The sequence below is a fragment of the Dreissena polymorpha genome, chromosome 4 (genome assembly GCF_020536995.1).
Source record: "Dreissena polymorpha isolate Duluth1 chromosome 4, UMN_Dpol_1.0, whole genome shotgun sequence".
Classification (NCBI taxonomy): domain Eukaryota; kingdom Metazoa; phylum Mollusca; class Bivalvia; order Myida; family Dreissenidae; genus Dreissena; species Dreissena polymorpha.
This window is the reverse complement of record NC_068358.1, coordinates 68,469,901-68,476,542: the sequence shown is the minus strand read 5'-3', so window position 1 is coordinate 68,476,542 and position 6,642 is coordinate 68,469,901. Positions and strand designations below refer to the sequence as shown.

The 6,642-nt window shown below is 34.0% G+C and overlaps 1 long non-coding RNA gene across 1 annotated transcript; it reads right to left on the bottom strand.

The window, feature by feature from the left end:
* Window positions 1-3,013: 3,013 nt before the first annotated feature.
* LOC127878186 (uncharacterized) lies at window positions 3,014-6,153 on the bottom strand. Its single transcript, XR_008048760.1, has 4 exons — window positions 6,059-6,153; window positions 5,569-5,643; window positions 4,008-4,090; window positions 3,014-3,154 (listed from the first exon to the last, which is right to left on the bottom strand). It is a non-coding gene; the product is annotated as an uncharacterized LOC127878186 (long non-coding RNA).
* Window positions 6,154-6,642: the final 489 nt, after the last annotated feature.

Sequence of the window (6,642 nt, the reverse complement as noted above, 5' to 3'; positions counted from 1 at the left end):
TACAAGTGTAGACTGACTCCTTAAGATAGCAGTCCAAAGTTTTAAACCCATCTAAATTGGAATTATTTGTACTCTTCAGTTCATTCTGGATGAAATTGGGTGGTTTCATCGTGAAATAACTGCAATGTACAATTTTATTCTATTTTAAGTGAGCACATCAGCGGCGGCATTTTCACGCAATTTTTTGGTCATTTTTGTTCAAAAATCAGGCCTACCTCCCCCTACTGAAATGTTAATAAATCTGCTCAACTTGGTCAGAATCAAATGGGAAAACTGTATTCATGTGTTGATGACTCTATTTTATCAAAAACATAACCTTTGACTATGGTGCGTTGGTGTAAATTCGGGATTTCGTACCTTAAGGAGGCAGTCTACAGTTTTTTTTTAATCCCCAGTCCGACAACCACTGGTCTACAAAACACCCTCAAAACAAAGCCTCCAGTCACAACCTGAAATTAGATTGAGACAATATTCAGGGCAGCTCATCAACAGCTTGAAAATAAAGCACAGAACAATGCAGAAAATGCTATTTAAATTGATATCTGGGGTAAAATAGACCTTTTCGGGGGTCTCGGAACTAGGCCGTAAAAAACATTTTTTTTAAGATAAACCCGGTAATCACATTTATCTATCCGGGCAAGATTGCGCACACAGTCGACAACATGCTTTGCACTATCACAGCAAATGCTTTCAAACTGAGCCAAACGTATGCCCTTATTACCATTAAACTTTTTTGCACTTCTAACTTATTTGCAGAACGTTGACTAAAATCCAGGTAACTAAGTTTCGAATTACTGAAAACAATTGAAATTACTAGAATATTGACCATTTATAATTACATTTAAGCTTCTGGAGTAAAAAACTTTTTTTCGGCCATACTTATTAAATTTAGAGAAATTTGCGCAAATAGGGCTAAAAAACTGTAGACTGACTCCAAAATAAATAAGTTAAATATCGAAGTTTTGTTGATTCGCAGCAGTCTTTTGCAAGATAGAAATTTTCATCGAAATTATATAAACATATTATTATATACAAAATTAATATGACGTATATATCACAAATTGATAATAGTGGAAGAAAAATACCAAATCAAGCGAGACACGTTAATATGCTGACTGATCCCGCTTAGTCCGAACGATTGTCGGTTGTCTGAGCACTATTAAATAGAATCCAGAATAATGCGGCGGAGAGATGTTCTTGTATTGGTATCAGTTATGCGATGCTCATGTGTTCGTTATTGTTAGACGCAGAAATCACCCTTAACACGGTGCAAGACCAATGGGGTTCACAGGGGTTCAATTTAAGCCTATTTATTTTAGTTCGATTGCATCGAAAGCCTTAGGCTTATATAAACGCTCTCGAGTCCGTTTCCTGGGCCTAGGACCAGTACTTGGTGTCTTTGGGGGAGATCTATAGAACGCTCCCACGGTGGGGATCAAACCCGGTCGCTAGGCGGATACCATATCCATTACGCCACGGCGACCGACCTCTCTCATAGAGGTTTACACACGGGTTGGACAGAAAATGAACACACACACGGGTTGGACAGAAAATGAACACACCGTTAAGAACTTTATTTTTGAAAATATATCAAGTTATTGAAATACATTTGCGAAAATCCTTAGTGCATTAAAGACAGTTTTTCTTGAATTTGTGCCGATAAATTAAAATTCAAGAATAAATCATTGAATACGTCTGGAATCGGTGCTAAAATTTCAGCATGAACATGAATGCGTTAGGTCTACATATCGAATGTTGGACAAAAATACAGGGTTTAAAATAAAGTAATTCTGATGTATTTCACATTGGCATAAGCAGCATAAAACTGTCTTTAATGCACTAGTTGAAATTCTTAAGAAAACAATGTGTTCAAAGGTTATGTGAAGAACATCACCACATACCTGTGGGTTTATATGTATTAATGTTCAATTGTGAACTCCATATAGTCACGTGGTCGTGCACCCTGGTAAACCCCAGCTATAATCAGGAAAAACGTGTGTTGTTAATGTCTTAGAAGAAATATTTAAAACCAATATTTTGTGAATAACACACTATCCGCTTGGAAATAAAACTTATTTCATGTACCTGTTCTAAATTCACCTGTAAACATTTAATATGGATGCATCAAATTAGTCAGTAACAAGAGGAAGGCGCATAAAATAGGCACCTTGGCTGGCCCGGCTTATTCAATAGGCGCAACCTCCACTCAGATTTTATTAGTAAATGACGAAATAATTCACTGGACTGTTCCATTTCTGAGTTAGTAAAGGGTTGAACGAAAATCTAAATTATAGTTTCGTTTTTATACTCCCCCAAAATATTTTGGGGAGAGCATATAGTCGCCGCTTCGTCTGTCCGTCCGTGTGTCCGTCCGTGTGTCCGTCCGTGCACAATTTTTGTCCGGGCTATTTCTCAGCAACTAATGACCGGAATTCAATGAAACTTTATGGGAAGCTTCACTACCAAGAGGAGATGTGCATATTATCAGCGGGTTCTGGTCGGATGATTTTTCACAGAGTTATGGCCCTTTGAAAATTTCCATTAACTGTACATATAGTGCAATTCTTGTCCGGGCTATTTCTCAGTAACTAATGACCGGAATTCAGTGAAACTTTATGGGAAGCTTCACTACCAAGAGGAGATGTGCATATTATCAGCGGGTTTTAACCAGTGTTAAAACTGGTTTTAAAAAAAGAGAAAAAAAAACAAGTTACTTTTAACAGCGACAATGTTTGAAACGTTGTGTTGGAACTATTGATTTCATTTTAAGACGGACAGTCACCATGAATGAATTTCATGAACTCGAGTTCAAATTTCAACACCTCACATTTTATGAAGATAGACTTAAAACATTTGATCTATGGTCACCTCAAATTCAACCGAACAAGTTTCAATTATCATCAACTGGCTTTTATTACACGGTAAAAAAAGATACAGTAGAATGTTTTTCGTATGCAATACGATTACACCAATGGGAAAAAGAAGATGATCCGTTGGTAGAAAACAAACATCATTTACCAAAATGTTTATTTTTAAAAATAATTGGACAATTAAAAAGCAGCAAATCAATTGAATCTTCATGGAATCCATGGAAACCATCGGTTCACTCAGACGTGTTTCAAAATGGCGGCGTGCATTCTGGCGGCTGTGTGGTCTGAAAAAAAATGAAAACAAAATCCGTTAAACATAAAGCTTTTTAAAGAAATCCTCATGTAATGCGTTTTCGTTCCCACTTGAACAAGTGACAGAAGCACATAATGAAAATGGCTTGTTCAACATCTCAAGATTCTAAGCTAAGTTTTGAATGTTGACATAGTGTTTTATCATTAAACAATGAAACGGAGAAAGAAGAGAATAGCATGACTGAGGGGATGGAATTTTCATCATCACCTCCATTAGACCACTCAACTTCACCATCAGCGAGTGTCATGATGATGCGTTCCTACTTTGACTTTTTATATGCAAAAGCTTTATGCGATGTCAAAACAATGACTTTTAGAAAGAACTGTTATGGTTGTCAAACCAATCGCCCTTCACAGTGAGAACATGACTGCATCATGATATGAGGAGTATCAACTTGAGTTTTATTTCGAGGAAATGCTGAAAGAAGTCGATGAAAATGCTATCATACGTTATTGGGAAGAAGTGATGGCCATTTCAAAATTACCCCAGAGATGGTTTTACTTCACAAACGAGTTATAGAGAGCAAAGACTTTCTAGCCATCATGAATACGGATCAATGAAAAGCAAAGATAATAAAATGGTGCTTACAATTACAAGGATAGAAGACAGATTGTTTCGCTGTAACTGATATAAAAACACAATAATTCAACGTAACTATTCAGTCAAGGATTGATCTAGCAGAAATGGAGTGTTCTGATAATATTGATGGGAATGTATCTTTTGTATATGATATAAACAAAATAAATTTCCAAAACGAACTTACACAAAAAGCAAAAAAAACGTGAAGTGTAGAACAACCATGATGAAAAGATAGCTTAACTAACACTCGTTGCTGCTAGTATTTTTCCCAGGTATGTTCTTCTAGGCCATGATGTCGTTCAATGTACTCCACAACAATGGAAGCCTTCTGAAATGATAAAAACACCATTGGTTTTATTGTATCGAACGGAGCCATTTTCGTTAGAAAATAATGTGTTTTTGTCATTTTGTAAAATAAGCAACCAAACATATATAGACATACGACATTTTGCGAACGGAAATGCTACATTTTTTGGTGGAACCCTTATTATTTCTCTATGTACTACTTTGAAAAGCTTGTTACCTTAAATTGATGACATGTTTTGTAAATGTTTGATATTTTGTAATGTTATTATGTATATAATGTTAACTTTGTACAGTTAAATATTCACAGTATAAGGGAAAATACTTTTTGATCCGATTGCTAATGTAAGGGGAAATACTCCTCCAGTCTTGTTGAATGTAGGGGAAACAATTGAGAGAATTGAAGAGCACATGTTTGTTGACAAATAAATATCAGAAAACTCATCAGTGTTTTATCATATTTAACATATAAAATTATGTACTGTAGATGTTTTGCAATGAGACAACTATGTGTATAAAATAAATATTTTAAATGCATTGAAGTATTCATGTTGTTCACTTTTAGTTGTTGTTTTCGTATAGTGCACACTTTCAATGTTTATAAATAAACGAGCTATGAAAAAGAAAATAAAAGAAAAAAAACGAGCAATATTGATTTACCATGGATAAATTACAAAAGGAGCGTTTTCTTTCAGAGTACTATTTTAATGCTAAGCAACCTGGCAGTTTTGTAGGTGCTGTGAAATTACAACAAATATTGAGAAAAAAATACCCAGGAACGTTTTCTTTGAATGTCATCAACAAATGGTTGAATAATCAAGACTCATGTGCGGTGCAAAAACAAGAAAAGGCAATCGCATGAAAAAAATCTAATGGATTTCTTATAATGTATGAAAATCAACTGATGACTTTCAATTTGAAATGTATGTTTCCCGCTAAAATTTGATTTTTTCCGCCAATAATTTGGCGGACTTTCGTCAACAATAAATAGCGACTACAGTCTCCATATTCTCAGTTTGAGAAAAAAATCTACACAATGGAAGACGACTTAAAAAATTCGTTTCCAGATGAAAGTTCAGAATTTCAAGAAAAATTAAATATTTTGAAAAGAAAATTAAATTGTGACGTGTGTATCAACACAGAAAACCGACAAAAAAAGTATTTAAATGTGAAATCTGTGAAAAAGTTTATAACGCAAAAAGTAGTCATAACAGACATATATTAACTCGCAACACATTTTTCACTTGTGAATATTGTGATTGTTAATTTAGAAGAAAAGACTACCTTCAAAAACATAAAAAAAACGAAAGCATCAACATGGTGGTAATGAAAAAGGAGGAATATTCAAGGGTTTAACCTCGCAAGAAAATTCTTTAACACACCCTCAAACTTCACTAATTGATGATGACCACCGCTACGCAATGAGTTCAACATCAAACGCAACAATCCACAATCATACTCCATCATTGTCTACAACTCGTGAGTATAACTATATGACTTTACCTTTGAGAGAAGACTAGAGCGCCGCAGGTGCTTCTTTTTGGAAGCTGCTTCCACACTAACATCGTTGAACTCTGCCTTAAATGATACAATACATGATTTCACACTACTTCCGAATAATCATGAACAGTATGATTGATTAACGTTTTTTTCAAATCCAGATAAGCAAAGTCAACACATTTTCAAACTGCTACTCCAAAAAGAACCTATAAAGTGGTATTTATCTATACAAGAAGAATTAATGAAAGATGGACATTTTTTATTTATATATTTGAACATTAAAATTGTTCTGTCTGTCTTTCATTTTATTGCAGAATCTGTAAACAAACATAGACTTTATCATTTATATCATATCAGTTATTGCTATGACTTTGTTGTGATTTGGTGAATATAATCATCTGTAGTATTTTACTATGTCAGCAATAAATTATGTTTCTAAAATTGTTAAAGTAGTTTTTATTATAGCAGGAAATGTATAAATGTGAACACTTACCGCATATGCGTAGAACATCTCTGAAGATTCATCCTAAATTTAAAAAACAACATAGTGCCAGTTACGCGGTCTCAGACGACTATACTTACGAGGTCAATATAAATCAAAGCGCTGAAGGTGCTGAATTTGTTCGCTGTTGTATAATCTTAGACGCAACTCGGTTTTCAAAATTATGTTATAGCTTTTTATATCGCAAGTTTGAAATGATCACAACCCATTCAAATTTATAAAGAGTTTAAACCTGAGAGATGCGCCCAATTTAATCCTGATAGAAACAGATCGGCCATTAACTTGTGAAGATATACAATACAACACAAAATCAATCCAACTCTACACTTCAAACTACAAATTATTATGTGCGGTAAGTTATAGATCTAGTAGCTGTGTGTTATTTCATAACAAAATGTTAGATTTACTGTATATTATTCCATAATAAAGTATAACTAATCTCCCTTAATGCTCTTTTCATTTTAAACACAAAATTTCATTATTTTGTTTGTATTCTTTTTTTCCCGGTTGTGATTTAAAAATGTTTATTTGTTTGTATTCCTTTTTTTCAATTTGTGATTTAGAAATGTTTATTT